This window comes from Hemitrygon akajei, chromosome 16 (genome assembly GCF_048418815.1).
Source record: "Hemitrygon akajei chromosome 16, sHemAka1.3, whole genome shotgun sequence".
Lineage (NCBI taxonomy): Eukaryota > Metazoa > Chordata > Chondrichthyes > Myliobatiformes > Dasyatidae > Hemitrygon > Hemitrygon akajei.
This window is the reverse complement of record NC_133139.1, coordinates 70,712,694-70,727,610: the sequence shown is the minus strand read 5'-3', so window position 1 is coordinate 70,727,610 and position 14,917 is coordinate 70,712,694. Positions and strand designations below refer to the sequence as shown.

At 44.5% G+C, this 14,917-nt stretch overlaps 1 long non-coding RNA gene across 1 annotated transcript; it reads left to right on the top strand.

The window, feature by feature from the left end:
* Positions 1-1,928: 1,928 nt before the first annotated feature.
* LOC140740403 (uncharacterized) lies at positions 1,929-11,866 on the top strand. The gene is made up of 3 exons (XR_012101844.1): positions 1,929-2,132; positions 8,237-8,509; positions 9,438-11,866. It is a non-coding gene; the product is annotated as an uncharacterized lncRNA (long non-coding RNA).
* The last annotated feature ends 3,051 nt before the right edge of the window (positions 11,867-14,917 follow it).

The following is a 14,917-nucleotide window of genomic DNA, read 5'->3' as shown; positions in this document are numbered from 1 at the left end:
ATTCTGCACATGCTAGAAAACTGGAACAAAGTGCCCAAAATGCTGAAGGAGCCCAGCAGGTCAGGGAGCATCCATGGAGGGATGAAGTGTCTTGGTCCACAACGTCAACCGTTCATTCCCCTCCATAGATGCTGTCTGACCTGCTGTGTTGCTCCAGCATTTTGTGTGCGTTTCTTCTAAAATAGAGTATGGTTGTGCTCCTACAAAGTTTACAGGGGATCTCAGTGAAACTTATCAAATATTGGAAGGCCTAGATAGAGCTGATGTGGAGAGGAAATCTCCAAAAGTGGGAGAGTCTAGGACCAGAGGGCATAGCATCAGAATAGAGGATGTCAAATTAGAACAGAAATGAGGAGGAATTTTTTCAAACAGAGGGTGATGAATCTCTTAGAATTGAAAGTTCAAATCAAAAGTTATTACAGAGTATATACATGTCACCACATACAACACTGAGATTCTTTTTCTGCGGGCATATGCAGCAAATCTATAGAACTGTAAACAATGGACAACAAACTGCAAATGTAGATACAAATAAATAGCAATAAATAACGAGCATGAAATAACAAGATAAAAGAATCCTTAAACGAGTGTAGTTATCCCTTTTTGTTCTAGAGCCTGATGGTTGAGGGGTAATAACTGTTGTTGGACTTGGTGGTGTGCCTCCTAAGGCACTTGTACCTTCTATCTGATGGCAGCAGTGAGAAAAGAGCATGGCCTGGCTGGTGAGGAGCTTTGATGCTGGACGCTGTCTTTCTACAGCAATATTTCATGTAGATGTGCTTTTACCTGTGATGTACTGGGCTGAATCCATTACCTTTTGTAGGACTTTACACTCCAAGGTATTGGTGTTCCCATAGCAGGCCATCATGCAGACTCCTGAGGGAGTAGAGGTGCTGTCATGCTTTCTTTGTAATTATATGTATATGATGGGTCCAGGACAAGTCCTCTGAGATAGTGACACCCAGTAATTAAATTCACTGACCCTCTCCACATTCAGCTGTGGAGGGTATATTTAAAGTGCAGCTTGATAGATTCTTGATTACAAAGGGTGTCAAAGGTTATGTGGATAAGGCGTTAGAATGGGGTTGAGGTGGAAAATAAATCAGCCATGATCAGAATGGTGGAGCAGACTTGGCGGGTCAAATGGCCGAATTCCGCTTTTATGTCTTTTGCTTTTATGGTCAATGGAGTGTGTGTTTGCGTACGATGAATGAAAATGATGGTTTATCCTTGGAATTCAGAACCTCCCTGGGTTACTGGATCACTGACGGTATTTACAAAGGAAGTTGATAACTTATTGGAAGACCAGGGAGTGTGGAGGACTGGCGCAATACAGTCCAGGCAGCCGCAGGCCTTTTGCCCCACAGTGACTTTGCCAGCCATGGTGCCAGTCCAAATTAACCCCATGTGATTTCACATGGTCCGTCCTCTCTCTATTCCCTGCCTATTCATGTGCCTGGCCAAATTCCCTTTGCATCTCCTTCCACCACTGGTCATGCATTCCAGGTGTCTACCAGTGTCTATAAAGCCGACTTACCTCCTAAATCTCATTTAAACTTTACCCCTCTTGGCTAAAAACTATGCCCTGTAGTGTTTGACATTTCCAACCTGGGGGGAAAAAAGGCTGATTGAATAGCCTATCTATGCCCTCAGCCTCCAAGGAAGGGAAAGATCAATATTTATATGAACTCTCCTAACAGTTAATTCTCTCTAATTCTGAGAACATCCTGGTGAACTTCTGCACCCTCTCCAAAGTCTCCACATCCTTCCTGTACGCACAGTGCTGCAAATTTTGCCTGACTAGAGTTTTATACAGGTGCAAAATGACTTGCCGATACTCAGCACCCCAATCAATAAAGTTAAACTTACTTTCTTTATCTCCAGCAGTTTTTTCAATTGTTGATTTATTTTTTGGAGATACAGCACAGTAAGAGGTACTTCCAGCTGAACAAGCCTGTGCTGTCCAAATTACATGCTTGTGAACAATTACAATCCAATAACAAACAAGAGAAAATCAGCAGATAACTGGAACTCCAAGCAACGCACTCAAAACTCAGCAGGCCAGGCAGCATCTATGGAAATGTGTACAGTTGACATTTTGGGCCAGGACCATCAGGACTGAAGAGAAAAAGGTGAGTAGTCAGAGTTAGAAAGTGGGGGGAGGGGAGGGCAGGAAAAGACATAGGTGAAACCAGGGAGGCAAGAGGGGTGAAGTAAAGAGCTAGGAAATTGAATGGTGCAAGAGCTATGGGGCTGGAGAAGGAGTAATCCATCAGAGAGGAGTAAAAGCCATGGAAGAAAGAAAAGGGGGAGGAGCACCAGAGGGAGGTGATGGGCAGGTAAAGAGATAAGGTGAGAGAGGGAAATGGGAATGGGGAATGGTGAAGGTGGGGGCATTGCCAGAAGTTCAAGAAATCTAGGTTCATGCCATCAGATTGGAGGCTACCCAGACGGAATATAAGGTGTTGCTCCTCCATTCTGAGTGTGGCCTCATTGCAATAGTAGAGGAGACTATGGATAGATATACCAGAATGAGAATGGGAAGAGGAATTAAAATGGGTAGCCACTGGGAGGTCCAGCTTTTTCTGGCAGATGAAGTGTAGATGCTCAGTGGGGTGGTCTCCAATCTACGTCAGGTCTCACTGATATACAGGAGACCACGGCGGGAGCACTAGATACAGTAGATGACCCCAACAGACCCACAGGTGAAGTGTTGCCTCACCTGGAAGGACTGCTGGGGGCCCTGAATGGTAGTGAGGGTGATGTTTATGGACAGGTGTAGAACTTGTTCCGCTTGCAAGGTTAAGTACCCAGGAGGGATCAGTGGGGAGGAACGAATGGACAATGGAGTTACGTAGAGAGCGATCCCTGCGGAAAGCAGAAAGTGGGAGGGGGCTGTGTTTGGTGGTGGGATCCTGTTGGAATTGGCAGAAGTTATGGAGAATTATGTTCTGGATGCTGTGGCTGGTGGGGTAATAGGTGCGGACAAGAGGAATCCTATCTCCGGTAGGGTGGCTGGAGGATGGGATAAGAGAAGACATGCGTGAAATGGAAGAGATGCGGTTGAGGACAGCATTTATGCTAGAGGAAGGGAAGCTCCTTTTTTTTGAAGAAGGAGGAGATCTTCTTCATTCTGGAATGAAAAGCCTCATCCTGAGAGCAGATGCGGTGGAGGTGGAGGGATTGAGAGAGGGGATGGTGTTTTTACAAGAAACGGGGTGGGAAGAGGTATAGTCCAGGTAGCTGTGAGCGTCAGTAAGTTTATAATAGATATCAGTAGAATCTGTAGATAAGCTGTCACCAGAGATAGACAGAGAGATCGAGGAAGGGGAGGGAGGTGTCAGAAATGGACCAGGTAAATTTGAGGGCAGGGTGGAGTTGGAAGCAAATTTGATTAAATTAATGAGCTCCGCATGGATTCTGGAAGCAGCACCAATGCAGTCGTCGATGTAGCGTAGGAGAAGCTGGGAGTGATCCCAGTGTAGTTTGGAACATAGACTGTTCCACGTAGCCGACAAAAGGACAGGCATAGCTGAGACCCATGTGAGTGCCCGTGGCTACACCTTTTGTTTGAAGAAAGTGGGAGGAGACAAAAGAGAAATTATTGAGAGTGGGGACAAGTTCCACCAGACGGTGGAAAGTGATGGTGGAGGGGAACTTGTTGGGTCTGGTGTCCAGAAAGAAACAGTGAGCTTTGAGGCCTTCCTGGTGGGGGATGGAGATGTATCAGGACTAGACATCCATAGTGAAAATCAAGTGCTCAGGGCCAGAGAACTTGAAATCATTGAAAAAATCAAGAGCATGTAAAGCGTCATGGATGTAGGTAGGAAGGGGCTGAACCAGGGGGATAACACTGAGTCGAGGTATGCAGATATGAGAGCAGTGAGGGAGGAACAAACAGAAACAATGGGTCTACCTGGACAGGCAGGTTTGTGGATCTTGGGTTTGGGTTAGGGAGGTAGAAACGGGAGGTGCAGGGTAAGGTTGGAGGCAGTGGATGGGAGATCCCCAGAGTTAATCAGGTCAATGATGGTGCGGGAGACAATGGCCTGGTGCTCCTTAGTGGGTCCTGCTCGAGGGGCAAGTGAGAGGAGGTGTCTCAGTTGTCGCCTGGCCTCAGCAAGGTAGAGGTCAGTCCAGTAGAGAAAAGCACCCCTTATCTGCGGGTTTGATAGTCAGGTTGGGATTAGTGTGGAGAGAGTGGAGAGTAGTGTGTTCAGAAGGAGTGAGGTTGGAATTGGAGGGAGGAGTGGTGTAGTTGAGACAGTTGAGGTCCCATCGGCATTTGGCAATGAAACTGACCAGAGTGGGGTATCCAGGAAGAGGAAGAGAGTTGAAGGTGGGAGAAGTGTATTCAGTGCGGGGTCGAGAGTCTTTGCCAAAGAAGTAGGCTCGGAGACGGAGGCAGCCGAAGAAAAGCTCAGCGTCATGGCGTGTGCAGAACTCACTGAGGTGTGGGCGCAGGGGGACAAAGGGGAAAAGGGGAGGACAGCACAAACTGCCTCAGAAAGGGGAAGGTCAGAAGGAATGGTGAAGACCCAGCATGGATGAGAGCTGGGATCAGAGGTGGGAAGGGAGTTGGTAATGTTAGAGGAGAGGGGAGGGTTGGGGTGTTCAGGAAAGGTGGGATGAGAGGAAGATGGAGTCTCCGAGGACCCAAGAGCTGGCAGTGAGACCTGAGAGACACGGGATTGCAGAGTGGTGGTGGGGGAAGGGGAGACGGGGGTGCTAGGGGCAGAATATAAAGTCCTGGCCTGGAAGTACTGTCGGCCAAGGCTGGAGTCGGAGTTGGAGGTCATGCAATCGGCACCTTGAAGGTGGCTGAGGTTGTTGGAAGCTGCACTGATTGCGGTACAGTCCGGGTTCTGAATCTGCTCGGGATCATTAGAACCGTGGAGCCTAATAATCTATATGTCTTTGGACTGTGTGAGGAAACTGGCCAGGTCATGGGGAGTACATACAGACAGTGGAGAAAGTGCATCAGATTGCTGGTACTGTAATAGCATTAAACTAACCATGCCACCTCTGTGTTGTCCTACTAGAGGAGGAGATGATGCCGTATGAATACCGGGACAGGCTTGAAGGGACAAGCGACGTACTTCTGCTCTTATTTTCTTTTATTTTTGCTATTGGTTATCACTGTCTAGACTGAGCCCTGAAGGAAAAACCCTTCTGTGTACCACAAGATGAGTAATCACTTTTAGGATGAAACAAAAGTGGGTGAGGAGAGAAGTCGCATTTTGCACCTTTGGTCTCTGTAAGCCTCAGCACCATAGCTAGCTTCCGATAAGTAACAGGTAAGAGATTTCTCACTCTGTGGAGCCCCGCACCTGAGCAACCGCACATCACTCTGTATGTCTGATGTACAGTTGATGTCCAGGAAAAAGAACTGATAGTGCTAAAATGTTTAGTCAGCACCCAGATAAGCAATCTGCAACATCTTTCATAGATGCCAAATGACCTGTCAATGTAGGAACATAGCAAAATAGGTGCAGGAGCAAGCAATATGTCCCTTCAAGCCTGTTCCGCAAAGTGGGGCAACTCCTCCATTTCTATATCATATCTCTGCTCTCCACACATACTCTTAATATCTGCAGATCCTTCTCCTTAATAATAATGACCTCAATAGCCTGTTATAGTAGAGAACTCCACGTATTCACAGCAAATATGTTTGTCTACCTGCCGTGTTCTTTCACGTTAACTGTAACAATACGTCCCGCATTCTGTTTTATTTCCACTTTGTACTCCCTTAACTCTCTTGAGGCCAGCATGGTAGAAGAGAGGTTACTGTAACACTTCACAGTGCCAGCTGTAAGAACGGAGTGTGATTCCGCCACTGTCTCTAAGGAGCTTGTACGCTCTCCCGGAGACCTTTAGGCCCCAGTTATTGATGAAGTCCCTCCCCTTCCAACCCACATTGTTAATGGAGACCATCCTCTCCAGCCTCAGAACCTTGATTAAGATGCAAGACTTCAGAGAACTTACAAACTGGCAGCCTTGCCTCCATCACCTTGGTCGTTGATGAAGACTTTTTGAATGAGGGAAACTCTGAACTGCTGATAAACATCTCCTTTCTTTTCCAATATCATTGATGGAAGATACTCATCTAGACTTAGGTCATGGATGTCCTTCCTCGTCTAATCCCAATCTAGGTCACTACCATTGCTGAAGAATCCACATTCATTAATAAAGATCATTGGTGAGGACACTTCCCACCAAACCATCATAAGCAGGATGCCCTCCTCCAGATCACAGCACTGATAAGACAGCCCATTTCACACCCTAATGGCTTCCCTTCAAGTGCCCAGTCATTGAGGAAGAAAATTCCCTTCAGGCCTAGGGCCTTGATAACCTCCCATCGAGGCCCAGTCATGACAAAGAACAACCTCTCCAGATGCAGAATTGATACATCACCCCAAAGTGTAGGTTTCTTCAATCTAGTCCCTTCAATCAATGATGAAAACATCCAGGCACTAATCATTATTGGAAGGGTAATATCCTTCTAGGTCCATAAGCTGACAGCCAGTCTACTCTGCAAGCTATAACTACTGCTGAAAGTCATCAGGACACAGGATATCACCTTTAGGCCCATTTACCTGGAGATATCTTATGTTCCATGAGCTCCACACAGGATGACATCATTAACTGAACCTTCCTCTCCTGGCCTTCTTTAATGAAGGGCCTTGTCTTCGGGTCCTGATAAATCTCCCTGAAACTGGTGAAGGCGAACCCCTCAGTGGGGATTCGTTGGAAGAGACATTCTTCCAGGCCCAAAGAATTGATGAAGAACCTTCCCCTCAATGTCCCGATTATTGTTGAAGACCTAGTTGTCAATAATTGATGATGCCTGCCTCCCCCAAAATCAGCAGTAGGAGATGACTTTATCATTGTTTAGACCCTTTCCATGAGAACAGATTTTTTAATGATCCTCCACTTGAAGCCCCAATACCAGTCTCTAGAATCCCTGGCTTCATCGATGAACCCCACTATCCCCCCAGCCCAAGCATTTAATTAAACTCTCTCCAATTTAATTCGCCATCTGCCAATCCTTAAATTATCCACCAATAGAAACAGATGTTTTTATGTCCCCTATCTAACCCCATCATGATCATGAACCCTTCCAATAAACCCCCTTTCACACACTGCCTATTTCATTCTTGGTTATTTAATGAACGGTTTAAATTCCCCAACTTCCCCAGTGAGATTCAGTCACATGGACAGGTACGTCATTCTACGACTAATGCAATTAAGCCATCTAGCTACTAAACTCACTGGTCCATAACATCCAGCTTAACCAAATTAAAACGAGAGGAGTCACCGTTAGCAACACACACAAAATGCTGGAGGAACTCCGTAGGTCAGACAGCATCTATGGGTAAACAGTCAATGTTTTGGGCCGAGCATTTTGTGTGTGTTGCTTTGGATTTCCAGAGATTTTCTTGTGTTTGGGACTCATTAGATCATCCGATTTTGGATAACCTGCTCTTTCTTACATTATGATCAAATGGAGGAGCAGACTTGTTGGGCTGAATAGCCTAATTTTGCTCCTATATCTTATGATATTTCCTGTCTGTAGAAAGACCATTTCTACCTACCGTCTCTTCTTTTTTCCCCTGTCTGTGTACAGTCATGCCTGCTGGCCCAAGTTCCAGTAAGGCAGAACCATAGTGCAAAACCTAACGTTGACTGATCTTATCTCCCATATAACCTTACCCTATCACAGAAATTCCATTTCTTCTACTCATTGCCCCTCCTCCACCTTTCCTGCTACCTACATTAATCTGTTCCTCTCCACAGGTATGATGAAGGGTCTAGCATCTGAAGCATTTATCGTTTTCCACTTTCTCAGACAATGATAGACTCTTGACCTCATAATACACGTCTCTATGGCCTTTTTATCTGTCTGCACTGTACTTTGTCTGTAATCTGTAACAGTTCATTCGGCATTATGTTACTGTTTCCCCTTGTACTACCACAATGGACTATTGAAATGAAATTATCTGCATGGATGGCATGCAAAACAAAATTTTTCACTGTATCTAATTACATCCATACTAGGGAGTCCCACACCTTATAATTAACGACACGTTATCCTGACACAAGAAGCTTAATGTGCTGGTAAAGTGGCAAAGAGAATGGAATTTAAGTTATTTTCGATGTCCTATCACTCAAATTCCCTTTGTTCCTCACACTTTTAATCTTACTGAAAATTAACATGAACATCTTTCTTTCCTAGATCTGAAGGGATGCAAACATGGAAGTTCGACGTTCTTCATCCCAAGCTGTCTGACTTGCCGATTTTTGTCAGGTTTCCGACATATGCAAAGTTCTTTTTTTTTTGTCGAAAGGGCAAAGTCTGCTGATGTCTCAAAAATCGAAGATCAGCAAAGGAAATCGATGAAACCAAAGACTGTGATCACTAACACAAAAGGGCAGCAGCTGGCACGTAAAATACCGTCAAAGGGTTGGTGTTCACTGTTGGACAAAGTAAGGCTTATGACAGCATTAGGTGAGTCACAAAGGGACTTGAAGCGATAGTGGCCTCATTTCTGGTAATGTCTAGACAGTGTGGTGTAGCATTAATAAAGAAATTAAACATGCAAAAAGTGAATACGGTTTCAGTGAAGATATACAACCATTGGCTACTTTATTGGGTGCACCTATACTCCTACTTGCTATTGCAAATATCTAATCAGCCAAACATGTCATAGTAACTCAATGCACAAAAGCATGCAGACATTATTGAGAGGTTTCTTTGTCATTCAGACCAAACATCAGAATGGGTAGAAACATGATAGAAATGACTTTGACTACGAGATGATGGTTGGTGCCAGACAGGGTGGTCTGAGTATCTCAGAAACTGGCTGTGACATCCATGCACAGCAGTCTCTAGAGTTTACTGAGAATGGTGTGGAAGACAAAAAAAAACATCCAGTGAGCAGCAGTTGTGTGGGCAAAAATGCCTTGTTAGTGGGAGAGGTCAGAGAAGAATGACCAGACTGGTTCAAGCTGACAGGAAGGTGACAGTAACTCAAATAACCACACACCACATAACAGTGGTGTGCAGAAGAGCCCCTTGGAACACAGCATGTTGACCCTCGAAGGGGATGGGATGCAACAGAAGATGAGCACAAACATGTAATTGCTGGCTACTTTGTTAGGTACAGAAGTGATTGTCAATGCTAGTATCAGAGAAGCACCAGTATCCCAGCACTCCATACAAAACAGTAGTTAGATCCCAAGCAGCTGCCTGACAGAGGACTCTCTCTGATCAATGGGTTATTCCCAGAGATATCGAGTCACAGAAAAATTCAGCACAGGAACAGATCTGTCATCCCATCCAGTCCACACTGAAACATTCAAACGGTGACTCCTTTGTTTGCATCTGCGGAAACAGCTCTACTTACATCTTACATGTCTTTATTTTTCCCTTTCAGGGTTCTCCTGAAGACCCTGACCTGGAGATACACACTGACTTCAGTTCTTTGCAGGAATGGGACCCGTTCTCGGGGTTTCAGGACTGGCCGTTGTTCGGCACGCCAAGGGTTCGGCCTGAGAGTCCGGCTCAAATTTGGAAGCCTAAGATCTTAGGACTCTGGAGACGGGCGGATTGAGGGTCGGTGTCACGGCCGGAGACCCGTGTGTCGGAGAATCTATTGCTGTGTGTCTGAAGACTCAGGATCTTAGTGATCTTCAGGCACAGAGCTCGAAAAAAGCGATGTAACGGACTTTTAACATCATAAACCAGCAAGTTGTTTGTTATGTCTCCCCGCTCGCTGGGAAAATGGGGACATCTTCTCCCTTATTAGGGAGAGAGGGAGCCAGTGGTATGTCGAATGTTGGGTGAAACGCAAAGTCTCTGTGGTAACTGCAAGTCTGTGCCTTTGCACAAGATGAGTGCTCGGTGGCAGTGACAATGCTTGCTTTTTTTTGCCGGTGGGGGGAGGGGGGATTGTTGCTCGCCGCCGGTTACACATGGAGGGGAAAGGGAGCTGGGGTGGCTTTGGGATTCTTACATTTAACTGTCATTCATTCTTTGGGGCACTTCTCCACTTTTGTGGATGTTTGTGAAGAAAAAGCATTTCAGGATGTATATTATATACATTTCTTTGATCCTTTGAACCATTGAACTTTGAACTGCCTACTCCGTTCAACCTGCACCCAGACCATAGCCATCCATACCCCTACCATCCATGTACCTATCCAAACTTCCCTTAATCATTGAAATTGAGCTTTCATGCACCACTTGCGTTGGCAGCTCATTCCACACTCACCAGCCTCTGACAGAAGAAATTTCCCCTGATGTTCCCCTTAAATTTTTCAACTTTCAGCCATAACACATAACTTAGTTCCATCTGACCTCAGTGAAAAAGCCTGCTTGCATTTATCCTATCTAGATATCTCATACAGTCATTTTGTATAACCTCTATCAAATATCCACTCAGTCTGCTACATTCCAAGAAATAAGCCCCTAACCTATTCAATCTTTCCTTATAACTCAGGTCCTTCAGTCCTGGCAACATCCTTGCAAGTTTTCACTGTGCTCTTACTTACATCTTTCCTGTAAGTAGGTGACCAAAACTGTACACAATTCTCCAAATTGGGCATCGACAACATCTTTCACAACTTCAACATCCTATCTCCTGTGTTCATACTTTAATGTAAAAGGCCGATGTACCGTAGGCTTTCTTTATGGCCTTCTCTACCTGTGATGGCACTTTCAATGAATTATGGACCTGTATTCCCAGATGCCTTTGTTCTAGCACACTCCTCAGTGCCCTACCCTGGTTTGTCCTACCGAAGTGCAACACCTCACACTTGAAGATGTCCTGGATACCATGGAGGCTAGTGCCCATGATGGAGCCAACTAAGTTTACAGCTCTGCAGCTTAGTCCATACCAGATGGCCCTGCTGCCAGTTAGAACGCACTCCACATTACATCTTTACGATAAGTAAATGCAAAGTGTTCCCAGACTCAAACTTCTGTCTCCTGCTCTGCTCATTCCCTAATAGGAGATCAAGTATTGCACACTCTCTCATTGGGACTTCTATGTACGATTAAAGAAACTTTCCTGAACTTATTTGACAAACCCTATCCTATCTCATCCTTTTACAGTGTGGAAGCCCCAGTTAATATGTGAAAAGTTAACATCACTGTATGTTCTTCCTAGTTCTGGCCTCACTAGCACGTGGTATGGGTAGCAATCCTGAGATCACAACCCTGGACCTTTAACTTAGCATCTAACTCCCTGAGGTCACTTTACAGAAACTTGTCAATTTTCCTACTTTTGTCATTGGTACCTACATGGACCGCGACCTCTGGCTGCTCACCCTCTCACATAAGAATGCATAAAGATGGGCATCAAGTGCAGCTGGAAGATCACCAGCTCTATCAAAGACGCCCTTTGGTCTGCCCGAAATTTGTCAGTCTGCCAGCATGTCGAGATGTCCGTGATGAACGTTGCCAACTGGCACAATCCAGGCTGTGGGAGTACATGATAGAGACGCACTGATGCTTGGTGGAGCCATGGCAAGTTGTCAGTGGAGGAGGAGCTCAATACAGGGCTTGTCCACTACTGAACAGGGAGAGGCCGGGTTGGCTGAGGAAGGCCCTCAATTATCGCAGTATTGTATCACCCCAGGGGACCACATGAGTGACAACAGTCCTAAGGAATGTAACAAAACACTACTTAATGCATTGGCTGTGAATGTAAGAATGAAAAGACATTGCCCAGTTTAAATATTTTTTAGTTTTGATATATAACAATCAGCGGTTAGATCATACTTAAGAGTACTGGTCTGAATCCCAATGCACAAATGAACATCTGACACATATGGTCAGTGGAGTTGAGAAAGTGGGATTAAAATAACATCACAATAAAAAAACTACCCTTACATTTCTATGTAGCATCTTTTGGGATGTCAAAATATTCCAATCCAGTACATTCCAACAGCATTTAGTACTCTAATCAAAGTTCATAGTTCAACATAAATTTATCATCAAAGTATATATATGTAACCATATACAAAATTGGGGTTCATTTTCTTGCGGGCATTCACAGTAAGTGCTAGGAAACACAATACAATCAACGAAAGACCACACAGCCAATGTGCAAAAGTCAAGAAGATGTGCAAATACAAAAAGAGAAAAACAAAATAATAATTAATAAATAAATAAGAGATAAATGTTGAGAACATGAAATGATGAATCAGAAAGATAGGCAAGAAGGCAGAGGAGGAAGGGTGGAGCTCCTGATTAGGGATGAGATCAGGGCGATTGTGAGAGACAATGTAAGATCTACAGAGCAGAATGTTGAGTCCATCTGGGTAGAGATTAAGAATAGTAAAGGGAAAAAAAAAAATCACTGGTGGGTGTTGTCTATAGGCCGCCCAATAAAAATACTGCAGTGGCAGAGGTGATTAACCAAGAAATAACTGAGGCTTGTAAGAATGGAACAGCAGTTGTCATGGGGGATTTTAACTTCCACATAGATTGGGTGAATCAGGTTGGTCAAGGAAGTCTTGATGAGGACTTCATAGAATGCATCCGTGATGACTTTCTTGAGCAACATGTTAGTGAACCTACAAGGGAAAGTGCTTTCTTAGATCTAGTCCTGTGCAATGAAACAGGTAAGATTAATGATCTTGTAGTCAGGGATCCTCTTGGAAAGAGTGATCATAGTATGATTGAATTTTGCATACAGATGGAGGATGATTTAGTTAGATCTAAACTAGTGTACTATGCTTGAACAAGGGAGACTACAACTAGATGAGGGAGGAGTTGGCTAATGTGGATTGGGAGCACAGGCTATTTGGTAGGACAGTTGAGGAACAGTGGAATACTTTCAAAGAGATTTTTCACAGTGCTCAACAAAAGTATATTCCAGTCAAAAGTAAGGACAGTAAGTGTGGGGAGAGCCAGCCTTGGATAACAAAGGAAATAAAAGATAGAATCAAATTAAAAGCTCATATGTACAAAGTCGCAAAGAGTAGTGGGAGACTGGAGGATTGGGAAAACTTTAAAAAGCAACAGAGAACAACTAAACAGGAAATAAGGAAAGGGAAGATAGGGTGTGAAAGTAAATTAGCACAAAATATAAAAACAGATAGCAAAAGTTTTCACAAATATATAAAGCTGAAGAAGGTCAACATAGGTCCCTTGGAAGGCAAGAAGGGGAAATTGATATTGGGTGATAAGGAAATGGCTGAGGCATTGAATGACTATTTTGTGTCGGTCTACATGGTGGAGGACACGTCTAATATGCCAAAGAAGGATGTTATGGACAAAATGGGAGGTGAGAATCTCGATAAAATCACTGTCACTAAAGAAATAGTGATGAGCAAACTAGAGGGCCTGAAGGTAGATAAGTCCCCTTGTCCTGATGGGATGCATCCCAGGGTGCTGAAGAAATTGGCGGAGGTTATAGAAGACGCATTGGTAATCATTTATCAAAACTGTCTAGACGCTGGGCAGGTCCCGGCAGATTGGAGGACAGCAAATGTCACACCATTTTTTTAAAAAGGATGTAGGCAAAAGATGGGCAACTATAGGCCAGTTGGCTTAACATCTGTAGTCGGGAAAATGCTTGAAGCTGTCATTAAGGAAGAAATAGCAAAACATTTAGAAAGGAGTGGTTCCATTAGACAGACGCATCATGGATTCAGAAAGGGCAGGTCCCGTTTGACAAACTTCCCGGAGTTCTTTGAGGACATAATGAGTGCAGTGGATAGAGGGGAACAGGTGGATGTTGTATACTTGGATTTCCAGAAGGCGTTCGATAAGGTGCCGCACAAAGAGACTTATAAATAAGATACGGATGCATGGAGTCGGAGGGAGTGTCTTGGCATGGATAGTGGATTGGTTAACCAATAGAAGGCAGAGAGTTGGTATAAATGGGTGTTTCTCCAGTTGGCAGTCAGTGGTGAGTGGGGTGCCACAGGGGTCGGTGCTGGGCCCACAGCTGCTTACCATTTACATTGATGATTTGGAAGAGGGGACTGAGTGTAGCATAGCAAAATTTGCTGATGACACTAAACTGAGTGGAAAAGCAAATTGTATAGAGGATGTGGAGAGTCTGCAGAGGGATATAGATAGGTTAAGTGAGTGGGCCAAGGTCTGGCAGATGGAATACAACTTTGGTAAATGCGAGATCATCCACTTTGGAAGGAAGAATAGAAGGGCAGATTATTATTTAAATTGTGAAAGAGTGCATCATGCTGTTGTGCAGGGGGACTTGGGAGTGCTTGTTCATGAATTGCAATAAGTTGGCTTACAGGTACAACGGGTTATTAAGAAGGCCAACGGAATGTTGGCCTTCATTGCTAGAGGAATTGAATTCAAGAGCAGGGAGATCATGCTGCAACTATACAGGGTACTGGTGAGACCGTACCTGGAGTACTGTGTGCAGTTCTGGTCTCTATACTTGAGGAAGGATATATTGGCTTTGGAGGCAGTGCAGATGAGGTTCACCAGGTTGATTCCAGGTGTGAAGGGGTTAACCTATGAGAGAGATTGAGTCACCTGGGACTATACTCTCTGGAGTTCAGAAGAATGAGAGGGGATCTTATAGAAACATACAAAATTTTGAAAGGGATAAATAAGATAGAAGTAGGAAAGCTGTTTCCATTGGTAGGTGAGTCTAAAACTTGGGGACATTGCCTCAAGATTTAGGACAGAGATGAGGAGAAATTGTTCATCCCAAAGAGTGGTGAATCTGTGGAATTCTCTGCCCAGGGAAGCAGTGGAGGCTTCCTCACTAAATATATTTAAGATGCAGTTAGATAGGTTTTTACATAGTAAGGGGAATTAAGGGTTATGGGGAAAAGGCAGGTAGATGGAGCTGAGTTTACAGACAGATCAGCCAATATCTTATTGAATGACGGGGCAGGCTCGATGGGCCAGATGGCCTACTCCTGC